Genomic DNA, 25,124 nt, shown 5'->3' on the forward strand with positions numbered 1-25,124 from the left:
GTCTGCAGAAGCTGCACCTAGCTAGTGTTTTATGCCATTCAATGATTGGGACACGCATGCTGCAAATGTGCAGGAAATAACTTTTTATATCTTCATCATAAAAAAATAAAAACAACTGCATTGCCTCTTTGATTTAAAGCCATTCAGCAAAGTCTTGAGTTCTAAATGGATTTTACTGGTTTTATTCTCTTCTTTTGTGCCATTCCCACATCTCTTCCTCCTCCTCCTGATAAATTTCACCAGCTTTTTTTTTCTTTTAAAGTGGTTGCTGGGAAGCAGGCTTCCTCTAGTAATATTTGGTCTACAATCCCATCATGAAAACGTAGGAAAGGTAGACAGTTTATGGCCTGCAGGCACAGATGCTTCCCTGCAGCCCTTCTTATTGCCCACTTCTTAGCTATAAAAATCCTGATGAGTTCTAGTTGGCCACAATAAATTAGAGTTCCTTTATCTCTTTTGTGGCATAACTTGTGGTGATCCAGATATTGCAACCCAGGTTTGGTAGCCCAAACACGGTGCCCCAAGAGGAACTGTGGCAGAAGAGCAGCATGAAGGAAAGGAGAGAAGAATGAGGGAAGTGCTACCAGCGTTGCTTCCTTCTTTGCCTCTTATTGCTTCCAAATCTGCCTCCTACACCAGAAGCAAGTCCTTGCAGGCTCTGGCATTGCTACTTGTTTAGCCATTGCTACTTGTTTCTCTGTTGTCCTCAGGGTTCTCTTTCTCTTCCTTTCTTACGAAGGAGCTATGGCATTCTAAGCAAATCTGCAAAATCTTAACCACCGATAGATGGCAGCAAAGAAAAACCAGCTTTTCTAGCTGCTATCTCCTGATGATTGATCAGTTTGTAACCAATATATGTTGAGCCTTGTCTCCTAACTTTCTAGCTCATTTTCCTTCAGCTGCCACAGCCTGTATGGACTGCATGCCCTCAGTTGTAGCAGCCTGAGGAGTTTGGCACCTGAATTTTCAGTTAGAGAGCTGCAACTGAGATACTTCCTTTGGGCCCAGAGAGTTCTACTTATGGCCCTGGTCTCCATAATTCCCAGTCGCAAAGCTATACCAAATTATAAGATCTGTAGTCCAAGCACACTTTTAGTGAAGGCTGAGTAACAGGGTGACAAAAGTTAGGCTGTTGGTTTGAGCTCCAAGCTTGGCAATTTGGTTGCAAACATTTTGTCACCATTCGAAGAGACATTGTCATGGGACAAAAGTTCTGGCTTGAAAAAACACATATCATTTGGAGTTTGTAGGTCTGTTTTACTCTAAATTAAATTTGATTGCTCATTTCCCCTTGAGCAAAATTACCATAATTATCTGCAACTAATACTTTCTGGATTTACTATCCAGAACATTTGATCACTGTGAAGTAAACAGTGCATTGAAAAACACATGTACTTAACTATCTTAGTGATAAACACCTGATAGGTAGCACGAATGGTAGCTTGTTCAATGGACTCCATTGGAACTTTCTAAAATCTATTTGGAATAAAATATTTTTTCAGGATCCCTTTCTGGGTCACTCTTCTAATTACTAAATAACAGCAAAAGACTGAGTGTTCTTTGCATAAGCCTAATAGTAGTTTCAGCTTGCTTTGTTTAAATTTATACTGTTCTTATCTTCAGAGCTCAAGGAAAATAGAAATGCTGTTTTGTAATATATATGCAGTGTCCTACATATTGTCACTGTACTATATGTTTAATTAACTTTCTAGATCTTGCCTTTTGTCACTGAAAGACAGTTAGAAGGATCCGTAAAATGTCACAGTATGTTACATTTATTGCAACAAGAAAAATCAGTTGATATTGGCTCATCATAAAGCAGAAGACTATCCAGAAATGTTTTAAAGCGCTTATGGAATGAGTTTGGCAAGAGGAGTTTGTCTACACTCATAAAACACCTACTAAGATGTTAGTCCATATTACTTCTTTGATTGGTCACATTACAGAGCAGTTTTTTCCTCAGCTTGGTGCATTACAGATTATTAGGTTTCAGCCCCAAATGTTTTAGCTAACAGAGTTAACAACTGGCTGACAATCCGGAAAATTGAAGACTAGTAGTCTACAGTACACCCAGTGAGTTCCAATAGTGGAAGAAACCAATATAAGGAGCTTGATTGCTTTGGAAACTGCAATAAGCTATAATAAGAAGAGAGACTGTGTTAGCTACAGTGAGCCTAGGCCATTTAGAATTTTTCATAGCTCAAAAAAAGGTTCTGCTTGAAAGATGAAAGGGGGATATAACAGACTCAGCAGCTCAGCTCCATTATTGTTTCAGAGCCTGTTAGGAACTGATGTGCTCTGCTACATAATAGCTATGGTTTCTGACCATTTTGTCAAAGACAGTCATAAAGTGGTGAATTCTGATTGGGTGTTAAAGCCATGAATGACAGAAGACTTGAAGCAACTGCAGCGTGTTTTTTTCAGAATGAAGGTTTCTTTCTAGGATTCTAGTGAAAAATACTTTTGGTAGTCAAATTACTAGAGTTTCCTATTCAATGATCAACTAGCTGTGGATCAGGGCTTTGGGATTCGCAGAAAGGAACCCAAGCAGATGGCGAGCAGTTTTATTTTAGCAGCAATTTGGTGACTGAATTTCTACATTATCTTCACCTATGAAACAGTTTGGATGGTTTTGAATTAATGTTTTATGTGGACTCAACTAATTATTATTAAATCAACTAGCCATGGTTAAACCATGTCAAAACAATGTTGTTAAGTCAGGTTTTGTGATGTTTTCTCAAGATAGTGCTCCAAGTAATTTACATTTATTATTGAATACTCGTGCTTGCTACCATGGGTATATATTGTACCCATTGTAAACGACAATTTGTAAAGATGAGGTTAAGGTCAGCATGTTAGTTTGCCGCTGAGCAAAGATGTTCATCAGATATCAAAGACGCAATCTTTGATTATTATTAAGTTCAACAATATCCAATCTTTATTTAAATAAATATAAATAGTCATTCAAAGCCACAAGGACAATTGATGTTATACCCACCACTCATAGGGTACAACCACATTGCACTAAGAAGCTATTAAGAAACTTGTCAGTTTAGCAGCTTTGCTATCTTATCCGTACTCTTACCTAGTTTATCGTATCTAAGATGGAGATTAACTAGCTGGAATATCAACATGAAGAACCACTAATGTCAACAAAAAGATCTTTGTTTTGAATATTTTTAATTAGAAAATAGCAGCATTTATTTGTATTGATGGGATGTTAAATATATTGTAATAATATGGAGAAACAGTATCCTGATTTGGCACAGAATATTTAACCATAAGTATTTCCAATTAGATCACCATCAATAAATAAATATAAGCCTACAAAATATAGCTTTCTTTGAGCTTTTAAAGATTCGGTTGCAATCTTACATCAATTGCCTAGATTTTGGGTTTCTACATGGATAACAGCTTACATTGACTGCAACAAGCTGTATGAGGAATAATCATGAAACTGCTCAAAAAATGAGTAGGAATTGTTTGTTTTACTCCTATTTTGGTCTATTTCTGGAGAACATTTAAAATAGTAAGGAAATGGAAAGCAAGGAAGAATTTTTGAAATATAGGTAGTCCTCGACTTATGAACACAATTGAGCCCAAAATTTATGTTTCTAAATGAGACATTTATAAGTGGGTTTTGCCCCATTTTACAACCTTTCTTGCGACAGTTGTTAAATTAGTAACACCACTGTTAAGTGAATCTGGCTTTCCCATTGACTTTGATTGTCAGAAGATCACAGTAGAGGCAAAAATATATGACAAATATGAAAGCAAAAAATTCCATATATTATATAGGAGGAAGGTTTTAATAACTTAAATTTGTCCTGCTTGATCACAATATCCTTCTATGTTGGTAGTATTCTGATAAAGCTATTCAATCTACTGTTCTTCAGCCGCCTAGCCTATGAATTGTTAAGGGTGATTCAACAGTAGCGCTGAAGCTTTCTATCCCTGTATTAGAAAGTAAACATTCAAAGTTTCAGGGTACCAAGCTGGACTGGGTATTGTCTACTTTCAGGGATGCAAGATTGTAGTCTAAAGTTTATGGATATTAAATCTTGGATCATGTTGGGAGCCATGATCCTCCCCCCAGTGCACATAAAATATATTTAAAGTGGTTACATTTGATTTTATGTAAAAAGATAATACCTTTTTTAAATTTTTGTTTTATTTTTCTTCTCTGTTTTCTAATATATTGTTTCTGGTGATTTGGGTTTCTGTCCCCCAGCCTCTAAGCCAGGGGTGGGCAAACTTTTTGTTGGGGGCCCCCCTTAATTAAAAAAAAAATATACACCCCCCCCCCCCCCCAGTCCCGAAAAAACAAAAAAAAAAAAAAAAAAAAAAAAAAAAAAAAAAAAAAAAAACAAAAAAAAACAAAAAACCCCAACAAACCCCCTAAAAAAAAAAAAAAAAAACCCCAACCCCGCTCCCCCCCCCCCCCTTCCCCCCCCCCCCCCCTCTAAGCAATAGAATAATTGGTTGCTCATGTACAGATGGTGTGTAGTTACAGTGAAATTGATCAGATTTTTGTTAATCTCATTTGGTTGTTGTTTAGGAAAACTGAGGTGCAATTTGATCAGGGTGATGGTCAGTGTAATTGCAGGTGTTTGGATAGGAGTCATTTCCATAAAATTCATGACATAAATTAAAAGGTTTTTAGGCAATGGAAGTAATTGTGGCATCAGCATTCAGCAATGATGTGGCACAGCTATAGATATTGCCCAAATCTTAGATTGATTCGGCAGGTTATTTTGAACCATTTTAAATTGGTACTGATTTTTTCTAAATACCAGTATGTGCAGTGTTTGTCCTGGTCTCTTATTCTCTGCTGTCTATGCAATCAAGGCAGCTTACAATAAAATAAAATAGCATTTGGGTTTAAATAGCAGTTTTCTAAAACAATAGCTTCTTTTTAAAACACTCATTAGCATAAAAAGTATGGTAAGGCTTGAGGCTATTTTATAATCAAATTGCTTAATAGAACAGAGTCCAACAATTGTGTCATTGAATTTGCTTGTGTACATTTGCATAGTTTTTGCTAACATTTTATTGTATTATGTCTTGATATCCATGTAGCTTTTCTTTCCCTCTCTCCTATTTAAAACTCATTGCAAATTACTACGGAAAGGTCATAATTCTAATCATTGGCGCAGTGCAGTAAGTTGGAATGTATATGAGAGCCTGCATCATGGTGGTGATATCTGCATCTAATTCCTTGATGTGTCTCTGCAGACCTACGAACTTCAAGCCTTGAGCAAGATTTGTAATATGTTTTCATTATTTCTTCTTACCCTCCTCCTTCTCATTAAAATCCCAAGATCTACCATCTGGACTCTGTTTCAAAAAAGGAGGCACTTAAAATTAAAGAATTCTGAGATCAGAACTTTGTTTTAAATGCCAGAACTGAAAGAAGTTCCCATTCCTTCTGTATGAAAGACCATTTCCAGTTAACTCCTTTGAGTGGGTGTTTTTTACTTCATGAGTGTCATTTAAGTTGGTGAAGAAGAGTAATTTTAATACAACTATTGTTAAGTGATTGGGAATCAGAAATCCTGGTTGATTTAAATAAATCTATTAATAGATCTAGATCTGTCCAGGCCTGCACCAGAGACTGTTGTGCATTATCCCCACTGAAATGATTAATGGAAAGTAAACAGGAGGGGGGAGGTTGGTAGCAATAATTGTCCAGCAATCCAAACAAAGACATTTATTGCGACTTAAAATCATTTATGAGTCTAGCCCTAATCCAGTACAGTACGTGTACCACAACATATGAATTAGGTCTTTAAAATGTTTCAGGGCTCTTAAAAAAATAGAAATGGATAAAAGCCAATGAATTATGCACTTTTGTATTCTCCAGCATTTCCTCTTGCACCTTTGAGTGGGTGTTCACTAGCTCAGCTTAAATGATTTATTAATAACAGTTGCTAAATATCTCAACAAGTTATTTCAGGCACATGCGTAGGAAACATTTAGAATGTCTCAAGTTGTTCTTCCTTAAAATAAAAAGGAAGTACACGTGCAGTTGGAAATCTGTGTTTTTGTTTTGTTTTGCCTTGTTTTGAAGATGGGGAAGGAAACGTATTCAAGTTTAAGGGTAGGAGATGGGAAGAAGGTTAATGATAATGTGGCATTTTGTTACATCCTTTGTGCCAGATGTTCCCTGACCTTGCACGCTCTGGAGACAATTAATACATTTTGAGTTATTTTTCTTAGCAGCTGTTACCAGGATTGTCTGAACAATTAATGAGAAATTCCAATAATTTTAAATCACAACATTTAAGGCAAATTATATGAGCACAGTCAAAATATCACTGGTTATTAGAGTTGGAAAGAGAAAAAAAAAACATATGGACTCTAGTTGTTTGCATCTGCGCTATTTAATTGCTTCAGACAAATTCCAAGAGCAGACTCTTAAGATAATGTTCCTTAGAGCAAATCATGGGTGACTCATCTTTGCTGTGATTAGAATCATAACAAGGAGTTGATTCTGTTTTGGCAAATATTGCTGCAAACTTTGTACTCCCAATTTTTAAAAAATGTCTTACTGCCAAAAAAAAAAAAAAAAAAAAACCACACAAATTCCTTCATTCAATTTTTTATTTTTAAAAATGTAAAAAAATTAAAAAGTTGGTTTAGTAAAATGGACATTTTTCACATTATTTTGAAAACCATTTCTTTCAAAGGTATGTTTCTGATTGAAGTTTTTTTTTCCATAAATCTCAGGATTAGAAAAGGTTATTTAGGGCCTTGAGTCCAACCTCTTGCTTTGTGAAGGAATTCCAGATCAAAACATCCATGACAGATGGCTGTCTATCCTCTGCTTAAACACACCAAGTCCACCACCATTCCGTGTAATTGGTTCCACTGCCAAATTGGAATCTGCCTTCTTATAACTTTAAAACATTAGTCCATGTCCTGCCCTCTGGGATGAGGCCTTGGCCTTCTGTGTGATTTATTTTTAGGGGTTTGATTTATAAATTTCTGTCCCTGATCAGAACAGGTTTATGGCAATTCCTCTGCCCCTTCATTAGCACTTCCCCTGCCAGCCCACCCTCTATTTTTTGGAAGCTCTGTTAAGGGTTGAAGAAACTTGAAGTATGAATATATGATAAATATGTTTATCGCAGAGGATAAATATGTGATAAACATGTTTATCACAAAGGAAACCTGTGGCCTTTAAAATTTGAGGAACCAGCATTCCATTCTATGGACAAAGTCTGTTCATCTAATATTGAAACTGAAGCCAGCTTTTATAACGTTTGTGAATAATCTCTCCTTGTTACCTATATCTAATATTTCTATGAATATATATAATATTCCTCTATATATCTCTATATTATTGCATTTCTTTAGTTTTGATGCTTCTGGTCTTTGGAGAGCAGTCTCTTTCTAGAGAAAATCTATGGCCCCTATGCTGTTTACTTGGAAGTATTTAAAATATTGTATGGGGCTCAATATATTTTGAAATCAGCAAGAATGTGGCTTGCTTTTTTATTATTATTTGGCTTTCTTTTTTAAAAAAATCATATACATACATACATACATACATACATACATACTGCCATTTCAAAACCAAAAAGGTGCTTTCAGGGTGCTGGGGGTGCTATTTTGCCTGCAGCTCCTTAAAGCTGATCAGTCCCAAGAGAAGGTGTGTCTGGTTTAATCATTTGCCTTCTCACTTCTGTTTTGCCTTTGAATCCAAAGAGCTGCACAATCCTGTTGTAAATAATAGTTGCTCTGAACAGTAGCTGGCTAAAACCAAGTTTTACCATTAACCAATGTATACACATCTTGTCGTTTTCCTCTGGGCTTAATAGAAGACCCACGCAGGTCAAGAAAGGTTAAAAGGGCTTCGTATAATGCTTTTGGCATTTCAAAAAGGAAGGCTTATATATCAAAGGTAATGCATGAGATTGATTTGTGGGCGAAGAAAGATCTATGGCTCATTTCCCCCATTGTGAAGGCCTTGGGTTAAAAGGGTTTCTTAAGTCCAGCTTTAGCTTCTAGGGCACCCGTAACCAACCACTGACTGAATACAGCATAGAGTGTTTGGGTGAGTTTAATAGCTCATTTCCTCTGTTGAACAGAAGGGGGGGAAATAATCAGTTGCAAAGAGAAAGAAAAATAAACTGTTAATGCTTTAATCACAGCAACACCAAGGTCATAAATCTCAGAGGCAGGTAAACAGTTGTAGGAAATACTTAGGAAATACACGGATGAGGAAAGTAAGTTTTTGCAAGAAACATAAAATTGTACAATATGATTGTGCACTTGAGATCATACACATAAATAATCTATCTTTCTGCTTTTCATTTGTTTTCCATCCTGGTTAAGAGTGCAGTAACTTAAGGTAGAATGCTTGAAGCTAATCTGAGGAATTTTTTTAAGTGATGTCATAATATCCTTTATGTTTGGAAGTAGATAAGGTAGAAACTTGATTTGGAAGAAGGTGAATTTTATTTTTAAAAGTAAAACCTTATTGTTACACTTCAAATATTCATATTTTATGTTATTTTTGGAATCAAATGGAAATGGAAAAAGAGTCTCTGTATTCAAAAGATAACATGCTCATTAATGACTACATTGGACTGAGCAAAAGAAATGTCTAAACTTTTAAGAGCTTCTCTGAAAGAGATCTTTCCCCATTTGTGCTTGAAAAGTAATAAATGTGGTCAGAGGTTTAAAGTATTTGGCTCATGCTGAGACCATCTGGGCTGATAGAGCTTTGTTCCGTTTCTCTCTGATCTGAACATCTGACAGGTTTTTCAGGAGGTATCCTCACTTTTACATTGCATCCTAACACACACACACACACCCCATTTACTTTAGAACTGTGGAAGCCGTCTTGGGTCCTCTCATGTTGCCATGACAAGATATGTACAAGCCCACCAATTCTAGAGAACAGGACTTCTTGCTATTTCCAGTCTGAATAAGAGAAGCCAATAGACTGAATTTGGCCGGGTATGGCTGGCTATAAATAGAAAGAAGAAATATTAGTGAAAACATAACATGGGAAAGTGACCCAATGAGGATAAAGAGATTCATTTGACCATGTCTTCTTTGAAATGCTTGGCACTCCCCATAAATTTGCGTGCATTATTTAGCATGGAGGTGAGGAAGTACTCTCTTGATCCAAATATGTCAACGTAAATTGAATCTTTAAACATTTGTTTGTTTGTTTGTTTGTTTAGCACTATTTGTATGGCTGCCCTTCTCACAAAAGCATGACTATGTGGCATATTGTTGCGTTCAGTTTCCTGATATTATTTTCATATATATTTCTCTAGGTTTTGTTAGAAATTGAGATGAAATTAATATGAATGTATCTAAGGAAGATTATTTCTGTGTAGAGGTTATCATAATCATATAATTAATTCCCGTGCAAGGGAAAAATAATACATATAAACATGCAGAAGTCATACTGACGTCTATTTTTTCATTGATAGGCCTACTTCAAAGTTCTTTCATCTTCTACAAAACTGTAATTGTAAAAATTATGTTCTATTTTTATGCACAATAATGTGTTCAAGTGTTGACTTTCTGTTCTCACAAAGGCATGTCTGTGGAGCTACAGGCGTCTGAATATTTTATTTGAAAAATAAGTTATCTAAATTGTAATTAGGTTCACATTCTTGATTTGGTGATCATCTATGAGCATTTTGCATTTAATTAGATAAAGCCATTTAAAATGGATGTAAAAGAAAAAGGACATTTGCCAGTTTTGTGGCCTTCCAATTTTGGTCCACTGGTGAAAATTTTAGTCTTTGGATTATATCTTTGTGTCTTAATCTAGCAATTTATGAATCCAATGTCCTATTTATCTAAAACAAGCTTGCTCTTTCTGACTTCAGCATTGAAATATGCCAGTAATGGGAAATGAAATTAGTAAATAACTTAATATCTCTCCTTTAGGAAATTGAACAAGACAAATCTGAAATCCAATACTGTTATTCTTCTTTATTAGATAAATTCTCCCTCTAAGTTAATTGGCCCAAGTTAACAAAACAAACTATGGGCCTCAGCTTCTTTGGCAATACTATTGTTACGATAAGATTTCTTCAGAATGTAAGCATGGTTTAGTTTTAGTGCTTTTGAATCTTTTGAGATCCTGAACAATTATCTAGAATTGGAAGGTGTCATTTAGTCCAGTTAGTCCTTCTGAGTTCAAGAATCCATTCCTAGTATATGGCTTTCCAATCTTTTTTTCCGTTCAACCTGGAAATTGTGAGCAATACTTCTTTGGGCATTCGTTTTCACAATCAAATTTGCTTTTTGTGTTAGAATTGCTTTTCTGATATTTGGTCTGAAACTGCCTTCCTAATAACTTGAATTCGTTATTTTGTTCCTTCATTTTGGAACAATGAAGAACAAGCCTTGACCTCATTCTATGTAACATCCTTTCAGTGGTTTCAGGAGTGCTATATTCTATCTTCTCAAGGGAAACACTCTCTCTTCTAGGATACAAATTCTGATTAGTTTTCTCTGGATCTTTTCTACTTGTGTGAATCGTTCTTGAAAATTTGTGCTGAACTGGATAGAATATCCAAAGCAGAGTCTGATTAAAGCAAAATAAAATGAGTTACAACCCATGACTTTATTTTGGATGTTATATGAGTTATATAAGCACATACAAAGAAGTCGTTCTGAGACTTATTATAGTTGCAGTCATTTGGCTTTGGGTTTGAAAAATCTGTTTGGCACACAATTTTTTAATTTTTTAACTGTCATTGCTCAAGAAGCCAGTTTCAACCTCAAATTTGCGAAGACATTATATTTTGAAAAATAGGTCTATCAGTTACACAATCAGTTTAGAATGTTAGTTTCACTTTCCAGAAGAAGGTAGTAGAAATCAGCATTGCTTGCAAAATTCAAGTAAATAAATTATTGCATCATCTTCATACCTTTGGCAAGTTACTCACCTTGCTGATTCCAAATGTGTAAAACAACATAAATTCTGGGTTTTGGGGAATGTGACTCAATATAAGGGCTAAAAGAAGTAAGATTCATAAGTAGCTTACAGCAAGTAATTAACACCATTTATTCAACATCTGCGATTGAGTATATTAATTGATTATTAATCTAATTACTGTTTAAATACATTAAATCTCTTTGAACACTAAAGCATGAACCAAAGCCACCATAACTATTATGACTGTCTCACCTAAGCATATAAAATTATTTTCTATTCATTACTTCCAAACATTCAAATACAATAAATTTTAAGCTCTTCTCCCAGGGATCTGGACAGCTGCTCTTCCAGAGAGCAAGCTCTCTCTCTCTCTCTCTCTCTCTCTCTCTCTCTCTCTCTCTCTCTCTCTCTCTCTCTCTCTCTCTCTCTCTCTTTCTCCATCTCCCTATTTAAGAAACAGCTCATTAAAAGATAACATTTTAAATATTTTGTCACCAAGGTTCTTATTATTGTAAGAAAACTAGACTCGTCAATATAAATATGTCTCTAGAATGCAACATGTGTATGAGCACGCCCATACACAATATATGCGTGTATATGTATACACACATACGCACGCACACAAGGACATGTGTGCATACCTCTAGAAGTGTACTATAGCACTGGATGCAGCGATAATGCAGATAAACTAAAAGTAACTGGACTTGGCCCAGATTTTTATTTAAAAACCCAGCTAACTAGGCAGGCTTTGGTTTCGTTAACGATTTGCCAAATCAGAAGTGAATGCCTTTAACAGGCAATGTATTTGCACCATACTCCTTTGAGAAGGGAACTCCTAACTTATATTTGGGATTGAGACTATACAGACCATGTCATGCTTTACAAATTGCTCAACTATTTCAAGATTTTTGACGTGCATAGGTTTATCTCCCTGGAATTAAACAGCATCAACTTTCGCATTTCATATGTCCTTTCATTTCATGTTACAGAGAGTAAAAAGGTTGGGAATTGACCCATTTTACAGCCAGTCGCCGGCGTTTTGGAGGTTCTCTTGATTCCTCAAGCCAGCTGAGGAAAGTGGGTATTGCAGATCAGACCCAGCCGTTATAGACACAATATCCCTCAATACTTTTAATTGTAGCTTGCCCAAATACGGATTTGTAATGCCAATAATAGCTTTGATTAGTACCTTGCTGTATATGCATGATTATTTCCAGTGGATGGTGATGTGCAGTTTGTTTTTGCATTTTATTTAAAACTGTTTGATTTGCAGTCTTAATTTTGAGATCTCTGCCTTGTTGCTGGCAAGTGTCTTGATAATATTCTAGACTGTCTCTTTTAAACGATTGAGTCTCTCAGCTAGAAAAAGGAAATTCTTTCACATTATTCCATTTGAACAGCAAGGCAATTTTCCACATGGTAGCTTTATGGAAATGTGCTGCAGCTCCCTCCAACCATGACCAGGACATTATAGGAAATGTATTTTCATGGAAGATTTGCTTCAATTGCCAAGTGCAGGGTGTGGTGGGGATGGCAATGTGGAGAATGGTGTTTGTTCTGTTAATGGACAACAGTGTGCCATGATGTGAATCCCTTCTGTTAAATTAAATTGGCTGCATTTCCCACCATGACCAGCTTGTCATTATTGATGCATTGTTCTTTGGCACAAAGAGCTACTGTGTGATGTGGCAAGACAAGTTCTGGAGAGAAGGGAGAACAAGAGAGAGTGAACCATGAAAGAAATATATGCATACGTATGCATATAAATACACACATACAAACTCTTATTAGGAATTGTCTCATACAATCAGAAATATCTCCCTGACTTACATGACAGCAAGTGGCTGAGTTTGAGATAACTCAGAATACCCCTTCCTTCTTTGATAAGGCTGAAATGAGATAAGATGCCTCTACTATTGTTTCATCATAGTCACAATTTAGCTTTATCTGTGTTGCCAATGGAAATACTTTCCACTCTCCATCTAAGAATTCATAACAAGCAGTGTTTAACCCATCTATTTTTCCAGTACATCAGTCAAATGGAAAGAAAGATTTTTTCCATTTTGAAATGTAAATGTATATTAGAATGTTTATGAGATGTTATTTCTTGATGTATTTACTTTTTTCTGGCCAGATTCAACAGTCTTGCATTATAATAGGCCATCTCTATATAACAATCAGTTGCTATTCCTTTGGAAAACATAAAACTATCCAACTATTTGCAATAAACTACTTGTCAAGCAAAAGTGTAAGTAAGGGGAATTATCTGCTTAGATCTGCCACTCTTGGAAATAAAATCATATTTGAACGATGCTATAACTTATATAGTTGGGCCTAATCTGCAAAAACAGTTGCGGTTAGTTCTTTAATAAATGAGACTGGTGAAAATAGTGAGTATTAGAGGTGCAATTATTAGGAATAGCTATATATCCAGCTGTAGTTCTGTTTAAATTTAAAAAGTCCTAGTTGAGATCTGTTTTAGAAAATTATTAGTAGCTTAGACCAGACATGACCCCAACATCAGAACATTTGCTACATATGTTTATGTATATTTGTCTAAATATGTGCTCCTGATTAAAAATAACAAATTATATATACAAGGTATTTTCACAAAATCATACAAATGGAAGGTACCTCAGAGGTCATACAGTCTCAAATTCCCTGTTTGGTACACAAGCCACCAAGGCATTTTATTTGGTCTCTTTTCCATCCATCTGTCTTTCCATTTTTTCTTTCTTGTTTCTTTCTATTTTTAATGATAAATTTGGCTGCTTTATACTGGTGTTCTCAGATTTGATGAGGTTGTCCTTGGAAGCCTATGCAGATTTATTTAACATCTAAACAAGATCCAAAAATATGTGCTTCGGATTGCAAATGAGCGGAACAACAGACAACAATGGTAAAATTCCATAGTAGAATGGTGGAACAATATCTGATATTCAAAGTTACTGCCAGCACTCTATAAACAACAGACAATGGCTACATGTGTTTTCCCTATTAACCATAGTGATTAAGTCCAAGAATATTTCAAGAGTAAGGGAACTTTAGAAAGCCCGTTTGGTGTTGTGTATAAACTGAGAAAACATGATTTCTAGTCTCACCTTAAGCACTAAGTGAGCTAGGTGACCTTAGGCCAGTCACTTTTTTTCAGCCCTAGGAAAGAAGCAAACAACTTTTAAAAAATCTGGCCAAGAAAATTGCCAGGAGTAAAATTATCAGGAGTAAAAACTGACTCAAAAGAGTGTGCATCCACACATACACACACAAGGGGAAGGGTTTAAAGTTGCCAAGGTTGGAGACCTCTGTGTCTATATGACTGTCAAAAAGACTGAACCAAAATATTATTATTATTATTATTATTATTATTATTATTATTATTATTATTATTATTATTATTATTATTATTATTATTGCACCTAGAAGGCCACTCACACATATATAGTTCAGCAGTTAACACCAGTTAACACCAGGATGCAAACTACAGGATCCTTATGTTCTTAACACACAAGGTCTATTGTGTGTGTCTTAAAACACAATAGTCTTTTATCAGTGGACAGGATCTCTCTAGTTGTACCAAGAAGTTGCAACTTACTTGCCATTTCAGTAACCTACAATGCTATAGAGCAGTATTGGAGCATTATAGTTCATAACAGTGTCAAGTGGCTTGCATTTCCCTAGTACTAATCACAATGCCGATTTTACCCATCACCATTTCAGATGAACTCATTGGTTGAAGGAGCAAAGACTTTAGATTCAGAAAGCAAAAGAAAAGAAGTGCAGATGTATGTAAAAAGGACAACAGTAATAAGCTTACCATGCATGAGAAGAGAAGGTGAAATAGAGGGGAGTCCATATTAATCTGGAGCTGGCCTTGGTGCTAGGGGAACAAAAGATCTGCATTTTTCACCTTTTCAAGTTTATATATAGTTGAGCTCTTCACTGACCATTTGTCTTTATCTTTTTCATCTTGTCAATAATTGAGCTTGCTGGAATATTTGCAAATACAAGATGTGAGCTGAATTGTCAAACTGTTGCCTTTCCTTCTTTTCTGCCAGAAGAGTGAATGAAGTGCTATTTAAGTTTTTCAAAAATGCTTTGTAGAATTCAGAAGTAAGTTGCAATATGGGAAGATTATGAAAACCTTAGCCTAATTCTTTCCTCCTCCCCATCCCCTAAGGCTTGTCCTCACATTAAATATCTGCTTGGATTGCACCCAGGGTGTATAATCAAAACAAAGTTAAGACTCATTGAATCAATGGGATTTAAGTGTTTAATTGTGCATTCAAGACCATTGATTTTGATGGGGTTTAAATAATCTCAACTCTCCCTGGTTGTGCCAAAAAGAATTTGCAAATCTTATTCAGATTGCATATTTTTATTGCATTTTTTTTTTAAAAAAATGCCTATTGAAACAAGGATCTACTCAGTCTTAATATCACTGGGGTGATTTTGACAATTTGTTGACAGAGGCAATGGATTTCAGTGGCTAATTATTCCTGACCAGTTTTTAGCATGCCTTTAATTGTTCCTCTTAAGAAAGAAGAGAACAAACAGATTCAGGAAACAATATCATTATTATCCAATTCATTCCTTCTCCAGACCATGCTATAATCAGGCTAGATGAGAGAAGAGGCATAGATTTGTTTGCATATTATGGAGAAAAGCAGAAATGTGCAATTAAAACTATGCACATTCTGTATGGACAGATGGTTGCATTAATTTTAATTAAGTATATAAATGGGACTTAATAGATACGATGTGTCAGATGTCATATAAGTCTTACTCCTGAAATGTTAATATATGCTAAAAAGTGTTCCAGGGAGGGCAGTTATCCTTGTTCCTTAACCAATATTTTTAATGTACAGAATTTTATTGTGTGACAGTGCAAAACAAAAGGCTAAAGAGAACAAGCCTTGAATGTTGACAGAGTTGTTTAGTCTCTATTAAAGTGCTGAAAGATAGGATCCCATTCTGATCTTAATCCTATATCTCAGTAATCTATACTAGGTAGACTTTACATTGGAATTCTGTAAAAAAAAAATCAGAGGACTGACTTTGAAGCCAGCTGTGTCCTTCATAGTTTTTCATTCTATCAGGTATAAGGTGATGAAACCAGTACCTTTCTTTGTGTGATGACATCTAAAATATTTAGGATTAAATTATTGTGATTATGTGGTCAATAACAGACCCTGACTTAATCCTTAAAACTAGGTGTGAAACATGCACTTTGTATTATTAAAAGAGACAGAAGGTGTAACACAGTAATTTTCTTGAAATGATGGATTGACTCTGTGTAAAGATAAATTGGGATCCCCCTGAGGAAGAACAAAGAAATATGTTGGAAGTAAGAAAGATCTAAAAGTCTTCTAAATCCATTTCTCTGAAAACAAATGTAATCAAACTTCCTAAGCTTTGCCGTGTGAAATGTAATAATGTTTAGCAAAATCTTTGTAAATTCAGACCCAAGGCAGAAGGAAGGCCCCTTTCCCCTCACTCTGCTATTCGTTTGATGTTACAATTCAAATTTCTGGGTTAAAAACAGAGAACAGGAATTCTAGTCCTGCCTTAGGCACAAAACCAGTCACTCTGTCAATCTGGGGAAGACAGTCCTGGCAAGCCATTTCTGAAAAATGTTGCCAAGAAATCTGCATGGACTTGTTTGCGCAGTTGTCAGGAGTCAAGACTGACTTCAAGGCACACACTATTTTTGACTAGAGAAATATTATCACAGTTGATTTTTTAATTAAAGTCATAAAATGGAAGGATTTTATACAAGGCTGGGAAGCTTTAATCCATTTATATCCACAATTGCATATTTAAAATGCAAATGTAAAATTCCCATCCTCCTAAAGGATATACTGTATTTAGAAGATTTAGAGGGCCTCTTGGTGGAAGCCTATGTCACAGCCAGCTGTTTTCACCACTCTCCCCTCTGTGAGAAGAATGTAAGTTGGGATGACAGGGACATGGCAAGCGAATATACTAGAACACAGTTTCAGCCACATCGGAAATACAGAGAGAACAAAAACTGGTTCTCTGTGAACCAACCCTTTTTGATGTTTGAAGTGTGCCTACACTGACATGCTGTCATCACTGTGCAAGCGCCAAGTGTGCTTTCTGCAGCAGATATAGGGTATAATCCCCATGTGGTACAACTCAGCACTTGATAAAGCTTTTCTGGCTACTGAGTCATGTAGGATTTCTAAGCTAAAGGATTTATGGGGAAACCTGAAGTCTTGCCAAATGTGAGGTGTCCGTTTGTTATTAGCATTAACATGCCTAGCTTTCCTATAAATTGTTTGTTTTGGTGTTTCTTTTTTCTTTGACATAAAAAGATTACGCTGTCCCTGTTATTTATATCATTGATATATTGGTTTATCTATAGGCAGCAGATCAAAATCGGTTAGTAAGAAATGACCAAAATGATCTAAAAAGGAAACCACAATGCACATTATGGAAGCATAAAGTTAGAGCATCTTAAAATAAAAACACAATAATGTAAATAGTATATATCTCTAATGGGGATATGTTTTCACCAAATAAAAATAATAAGAGAAAAAGCCTGCTCCGTCCCTAGGTTTCTGCCTCTCAGTAATAGTCACAGGGTTTCAAAAGTTGAATTTGAAATTTGGAAATGTTGCAGAAGAGGCTTATCTTCCAGAATGATTTATTTTTTCAAAAGACAGTCTCTGTTATTAAAATGAAAGTATTTAGCTCAGCTTTATGAATGTCAATTTAGTAGAGTTTTTGTTCTCTTATTGTTGATGACTTTGCACAGTTTCAGTGACTAGCAGTGGCAAATTAATTTGATTTTACAAATAAGAAATTGAGGCTGAAATAACTTATCATTTGAATTGAAAGTGACATGACATAATGAACATATAGTACAACTTAAGTCTAATCTAATCTAATCTTTCTTGCTCATATTACACACACACAAACACACACAAAGGTACTCATATCTTTCTTTCTTTTTCAGTGGAGAAATTTTGCATTTGCCCTTGAGAACACAAGCACTGTTGATAGATGTACAATATATTGTATGTCTGCATTGGCTCTAAAGGCTTATATCCACATGAATATTATTTGGATAGGAGGAGGGTCTTCAGACAAAGGTGAAAACAAAATTGTCAGTTTCGAAAGTAATAAAAGTAAATGGAAAAGTATGGTAAATACAATCTTAAGGAAACAATGGTGAGATCAGTTTAGGATGGTGGTAAAGATACTGAGAATACAACATGGGAATGTGGAGACAAAGACACATTTAAATTACATTAATTGGAAACAAGAGTTAATTAGAAAAATACTTAACCATCTCAAGCACACAGCTTTTTGTAAAAACTTTTAAAAATGGAATAGAACACTACAGTAATGTCATGTAATTAATCTTTTCTGATGAGGATTTTAATAGCATCAAATTGTTATTGTTTGTATGTTTTATAAATCACTTTAACACTCTTTATTCATGCCCATTTGTAAAAGTCTAAATACAAAAAGTCTAAAATACAACACTGGTTTAGTGCACAAGATATGGCAACATTGTAGAAGTGAGCAATTCCTCCCTAAAAGTTCTTTTCCAGCTCAGATTGTATTTTTGTATTTCAGTACAGTAATCTCCTTTGGGGCTTCAAGGGCTTGGAAAACATGTAGCTTTCTGGGGGCGGGGGGGCAGTATTCTAAGGAAATATGCTTGACTGGGGTTTCAGCCAGGTCTTCCCCCAGTACTACTAGCTAAATAGATAGTGAATTCAGTGGGATTCATGATGAGATACATCTGGACTCTCTTGCATATTCAGTGACGTCATCATTGAAAAGTCAGCAGGGTTCAAATTTTAGGGCTGTGTTCAGTAAAACCCAAGGTAGTTGCTCATTTAGCAGAAGAGTCTCTCTCTCCCTCCCTCTCTCCCTCCTTCCCTCCCTCCCCCTCCCTCTCCCTGCCTCCCTCCCTTTCCCTCTCCCTTAAGTGCAGTATCTCATGATGTTTCTATTGAATTGGATGCTTCACGGGTCTATTTTTTTCTGTAATTTTTTATTACAGAAAGGCCACTTTCAAGGAGGTCAAGAGTTTTGGAGGGTGTGTGTGTGTTTGTGTGTGTGAGAGAGAGAGAGAGAGAAAGAGGAGGGGATATTTTGGTTGGCAGTTTTCTAAGTCTTCTATCCTAATGGACTACCAGCATGTAGGGAGATTTATTAGAGTTGATCAATCCCCTATGATACTCTTGTTCTTGTTGGGCTGTGATGGCTTCTGCTACCTGAGAGCCTAAGATGGTTCTGATGATATGATTCTAAGATGGGTTCACTAATCATTTAAGATCCTAAGCCAAAACCAAATAAGGTAACAAAATATGTAAAATAAGCCACAGAGCTGAAAGAGTCATTCAGGGAGTATTTCTTTATGCCTGAAGCGTTGAGCAAGAAAATCTCCTCAAGGGCTTAAGACAAGGATAGATGTTTTAGTGACTGAGCACCACATTTAATCATGGTGTGGATTTGAAAACTGGAGCAAGTGAGGGGAATAACAAATAAATGTGGTTGAATAATATATAGGGGCCAAGCCAAGGTTTCCTGTTTCTGAAGTATTCTAAGCTTGTTTTAGAGTGTCCACTTACGTTATCATGAATTTTATGCCTTAAAATAATAATTTAAAAAACTCTGCATAATCAAAGAGAGCTCTATGCTGCCCCCAAACCTGAAGTTCTTGAACCCCTCAGCATTATCATTCGTAACAGGATAATTTCTTACCTCCACACTAATGTCTGGCATCAGCTAGTTTTTCAGTGCAATTTACCCAGTAATCTGAGAATCAGATATAATTAAACAGAAGGATTCTCTCTCTCTCTCTCTCTCTCTCTCTCTCTCTCTCTCTCTCTCTCTCTCTCTCTCTCTATCACAGGAAAGGATGAATGATTTCTTTCCACTTTTAATATTTTATTCTTAATTTTGACACCATTCTAAAAGGGTATCTTTTTATCTCAAGCATTCTGATCTGACTAGAGTGCCTTTTGCAAATGCCATGAGCTCAGAACATCATGATGCATCTAGCCTGCGGGCCACAAGTTTGACAGCCCTACTCTAGAACTACAAGCTAATGGAATTTCTATTGCTTTGTCCCTGTTATTTCTGGTGGTAAAGCTAAACTTCAGGACAAATACCCACCTGTCACAAAAAAGAGCTTTGTCTTTATATAAAGAAGATAAAATGTCAAATTAATTTGTATTTTACTCTGTTTTAATAGTCATGCTATTACCATGATAGATGCTTAGTTAATAGCCTGCAATGTAAAAGTTTCTCCTTCTAGCCTATGGACAATAGTTCTGGTATAGAAAAAATAATTTTACAGAGGTGATAGAGACCTAGAGAAGTACAAATGGTTAGTGTGAGATTCTTGGACCTATTGTAGTTGGACTGGTGCAGATCAGTTATGATACTGTAGCATTCAATATGGTGATGCCAGATTCAGTGTCTTAGAGCCTGGGTGGTGTAATGGCATTGGGTTTAAGAATTGGAAAGATCCAAGTTCAGGTCCACTCTCACAAGAAGAAATTCAGTGGGTATCTTTGAGTGAGTCACTCTCTAACCAAGACCAAGATATTTGCAGTGGGAATAAAATGAAAGATTTCCCCATGGACACCTAAGAAAAAAAAGTAGGGGTATAATAAAAAATAAATTTTGTGACATGCATAACAACATGGAAAGAGGGCCCATTGTAATGTTCTATATGGAAATGGGAACACGTCTTTTCTGATGCTAGCATTAGAATAAATTAAGCTAAATAATTGAGCTCAGTGCAATTTGCATAATTTATTTATAAAGCTTTCCTTAGCAGAACTATATTTTTTTTTGCTGCGCTGATCTATTCTAGGACAAATCTTTTAACCTTCAGTCTTGATCACTAAACTAGAAATAATAATGCCTTACTTCAAAAGCACTTGGCCCCTTTTAAAAGTACTGTAGAAGTCATTAGCAATAAGAACCTTATTATAGACCCACCTCAGTGGGAGTTGCTCATTTAGTCTATTGGTGTCACATGGCAACAAGGTTAGCTGAGTGCAGAAGACCGATCCAGTCAAAGTCAACTGCCATTAATTACCTACAACAGAGTAAGAAGTGTGTTTAACTTGTGCTTAAGTGCTTTATTGGATTGCAGGAGAAAAAGAGCTTCTGTTTGAACAACCAGGGATTAATATGGTCAGATTATGGTCAAGAGAAATAAGGCTGATAAGGGCAGGCTGCAAAACAAATGAGATAAATACTTCAATTCATGCAAAGATTAGAACTATGGTTCTCTATTGCCAGAATCAAAGTGCATATGTACTCTGAAATGAAAGTATATCCTATTTTATTGTTCTGGAGATATTTCAGAAGATAGTTTGCTTTCCTCTGCATTCCAAATTGCAGCCTTCAGTTTTCTCTTTGATTAGTGGAAGCTTTTAAAGGGACTGTAGTATAGCCTTTGATCTTTTACTGTTGTTTACATGTGTGCAGCATTTGCATTAAGGTTTTGCATGTAAAATTGATGCTAACATATACTGCAGTGTTTTTGAAACGGGAATTCTGGGAGTTGAAGTCCTCACATCTTTAAGTTGCCAACCATCATAGAATGGATCTCTGTCTTTCCTTTCTCTCTGCTATGTTATTTTTCACAAAAATATCCAGTTAAAATATTTTCAGCTCAGAGTTCACAGGGGTACAAATAGTCCTGTTTTCTTAGTAGCTATAAAATGCACTACCTCCACAGAAGGGAATATTCATTGAACCCTAATATAGTTTTCCCTAGCCAAGATATTGTTCAAGTACCTAGACCATGGGTGTCAAACTCATGTCATCATGTGACCGTTTGTGACATTTTTCCCATTTGCAGAGGTGGGGTGGGTGTGGCCAGTGCGTGACACATCCAGCCCACAGGCCGCCAGTCTGACATCTCTGATCTAGACCTCTATTCATTGCAAATAATTCTTCCACACATTGGAAAGACTCCCAGTTTTGAGAGGATTTGTTTACTGGCAAACCATTGATTTTGAAGTCTTTCCTGACACAACTTCCTGACATCATTACACATTTAGACTTTGCTTCTAGTCCTCACAGCTACCTGGTTGAAACAGTCCTGTAAATTACTATTACTGCAGGTGTGTTTATGTACAACTCTTTAATGTTGTCAGAGTAACATTTTCTCTTTTAAAATAACAGATTTCTTAGAAGTTTTGCCTTCCTTTGGAGACCTTTACCTAAACAGCAGGGAAAGAAAAGTGCTTCGACTTTTGCTGTTTGCTTGTATGGGATGGAGGGGAAATGTTAGAATTTAAAAGTATGTGAAGTCAATGCTACATTATAACTTTTCGCTAAAACATTCTCATGAAGAAAACAGTGAAACATCATCAAACATGGCACCACACTGGACTTTTCTCTTTCTTTTCTCATATTTCATAAATGTCAAGGTATGATATAGTAAGCTGCAGATTAAATAATCTGCTTGCCTTTAACACAATTCTGTTTACAGCAAGGTCTAGGCAAACTTGGCAAGTTTAAGACTTGTGAACTTCAACTCCCAGAATTCCTGAGCTAACATGAGAGGAGGAGGAATTCTGGGAGTTGAAGTCCACAAGTCTTAAAGCTGTCAAGTTTGAAGACCCCTGGTTTAAGGCATAGTAAATGCTGTCCTACATCTGCTTTAACTATTTCTCAAGAATTTAGCTAATGACCATCATATTAACAGTTTAAACTACATTATGAGCACTGTACAATGTGGGGGATCATATTGTCTTGCAATCTGTGAAAAATTAATTCCTACAATGATATTAAACTCCTAGTCCAAAATAATATTATTTCTTTCTTCCCTTTACTCTTTCAGACAATATCTAAAGCATATCCATTCTCCAAATCAATTGAGGAAGTATTCATTTGTGAATTTAACTCATTCTTCCCTTTAAAATTGTAAAGTTTAATCCCACTCGTGGCTAAGAAAGAAAGCTTTTACTGCTGCCAGTAGCACATGTGCCAGAAATACCATTAACTCTACCAAGTTATGTTGGAGAGGATTTATGAGAGGTGAAGCTGCGACTCGTAAAATTAGAAGTGTCTAATCCCAATAATATCTATTCATTAGGATCCCTATTTATGCTGATAGGGACTCCCATCTAATTAAGTATGTACAGGAGTCCCCTTTCAGAGACCAGAATATACTTTAGCGATCTTCTGTCCTTATCCCTGCTTCATTAAACTTTTTCTATCAAAAGAACCAAATTGCATACTGTATAATAGACATGGCTAGAAGCTCTTCTTTCTTTCCTCTCCTTTCTTTTATAATGTAAGCGCAGGAGACACTTCAGCACTTGGGGCTTTGGCTGGCAATAAAGGAATTTAATTTTTTGTCCTCCGCTGTGCCCTCAGTCAGGTTTGGGTGCCTCTTATTTGCCAATTGTTTTGCAAAAGGTGATCCTTTTGCTATGTTTCCCCTCCCCATTGATCTTGTTTCATTGCACAAAGCTATATGAAGCCTGCGGTTCTGAGCTTAGGGTATCAGCCATGGAAAATGTTAATGAAACTCCCTGGTATTCATTTTTTTCTCCTTTTGGGATTTGTGTGTGTGTAAGAGAAGGCAGCATGTCAGAGACAAAGACATGCACAGCATTACCCTGAAAGATATACAAATATTGCTTACTGAGCTGTATTTCAAACACTATTCTTACCATTGCCATCATGCCTAAAAAGGAATTTGCACAATCTTTTGGAAATTTCTCACTCAGTTCTCATGAAAGATTGTGCTGTCCCAACTGTCATTTTTGGAGGTTCCAACCTTACAAAACAGGGTGAAATATCAACATTTAAACATGTGCAAAAAAGTCTAAAGAGTGTAACAACTGCCTTATATTATCATTTTTTCTTCCACTTCTTCTATTTTTATAAACAAGCAGTATTTCAAAGGAAACCCTTAAGACAACTTGATTTTCATCCTACTGCCCTTTTAGAAAAAGTCCAGTTTCTACAATACCTGGAAATAGTTGCTTTGAAACCTCTTCCTACAAACATCTTATCTGGGAACTTGTAGCAATGTAGTTTGATGATAGTGGAAGGATAGATTGGAGCTTTTCTAACCTAAAGGACTAGTTGTCAGAACAGAAGTATTTTCAGAAAGCAAGCAAGAAAGAAAATAATCCACACAGTGGTTACAGTTTTCATGTTGAACAGCACTTCCCTATTAAATAATTAACCAGCTTCAGACTCAAAACTACTGACCTGAAACATGACATGCCACCAGGGGCACAAGTCTCTGTCAAGTCAGGGACAAATCTGCGAAGCTCTGTAAAAGACAGCAGTGTGTTTCCCAGTGCATTTTAGTTCTTTGGACTGCTGTATTGAAGCTTTGCCCTTAAAATGCTTCTAAATGTGCTTTGTAATAGAGAAATTTTGGTTCAGTAGCTCTCTGTAGACAAGTAATTGTATTTTTATATGTGCATCAGCATTACTCTGAATCTTCTGTGAAGAATCCATTTTGTTCTAGAGGAGTTGAGGATGGGAAGTTTGCATAAATAAAAACAATGTTCCAGGTGGTAGCCAGGGGTGTGTGTGTGTGTTTGTCGTTCTGGTTTTGTAAGGATATCATTGATTAATAAACTAAAGCCAATTAGTACCATTGAGATTAAGATATGTAAAAAGCCCATTTGGCTGCCATATCACTAATTTACTAACTAATTTACCTACAAAAGTATCTATACTTTTGGCGTGGGAAAAATATGTTCCTGAAATGTTTCCATCTTATAGCCCAAAAGAAATCTGTCTTGTATGCTAGCAGTTCCTTCCCTTTCAAATTGTATTAATTGTCCCACATAACTCGAATCTCTCTAGGGTTTCCTTTGATCCATAGGCTAGCATTAAGGATTCTTTTACCTGTTCTATTAAAGTCTATGTACGGAGCCATGAGGGCCTTTTTGCTCCTTGTTTTGATTCTTACAGTCATCCTTTATGATAACTTCAGTGACTTAGGTAAAATAGAAGTCTCTCCACTCCTGTCCAACACTTTACCCCACTACTATATACTATGCTGAATGTGCCTCGTACAGACAGTACTTCTGTTTCCTTGCAGGAAGAGAAGTTAGCATATTTAGACCTAAATGCCCACATTCATGACCTGCATGTTTAGTCTCGAGAAAGACAGTAGAGGAAGAATAGGATAGCAGTTTGAAATGATACTACATGGAAGAAGATCAAGAGC

General features: G+C 36.0%; 1 protein-coding gene and 1 long non-coding RNA gene across 3 annotated transcripts in view; one reads left to right on the forward strand and one right to left on the reverse strand.

Annotated features, from left to right (window-relative positions):
• Positions 1-25,124, forward strand: part of HS6ST1 (heparan sulfate 6-O-sulfotransferase 1) — a 203,388-nt gene that overhangs the window by 29,112 nt on the left and 149,152 nt on the right. The window lies entirely within an intron of this gene.
• Positions 11,934-24,120, reverse strand: LOC148130901 (uncharacterized). 2 transcript variants are annotated; one of them, XR_015749442.1, is made up of 4 exons: positions 23,904-24,120; positions 14,730-14,901; positions 13,550-13,752; positions 11,934-12,615 (listed from the first exon to the last, which is right to left on the reverse strand). It is a non-coding gene; the product is annotated as an uncharacterized LOC148130901 (long non-coding RNA). The 2 variants fall into 2 exon arrangements; XR_015749441.1 differs by lacking the exon at positions 23,904-24,120 and having other exon boundaries at positions 14,730-15,021.

Source organism: Notechis scutatus, chromosome 4 (genome assembly GCF_049901735.1).
Source record: "Notechis scutatus isolate UNSWTSFEM ecotype Mainland chromosome 4, rNotScu1.2, whole genome shotgun sequence".
In the NCBI taxonomy this organism is placed as follows: domain Eukaryota; kingdom Metazoa; phylum Chordata; class Lepidosauria; order Squamata; family Elapidae; genus Notechis; species Notechis scutatus.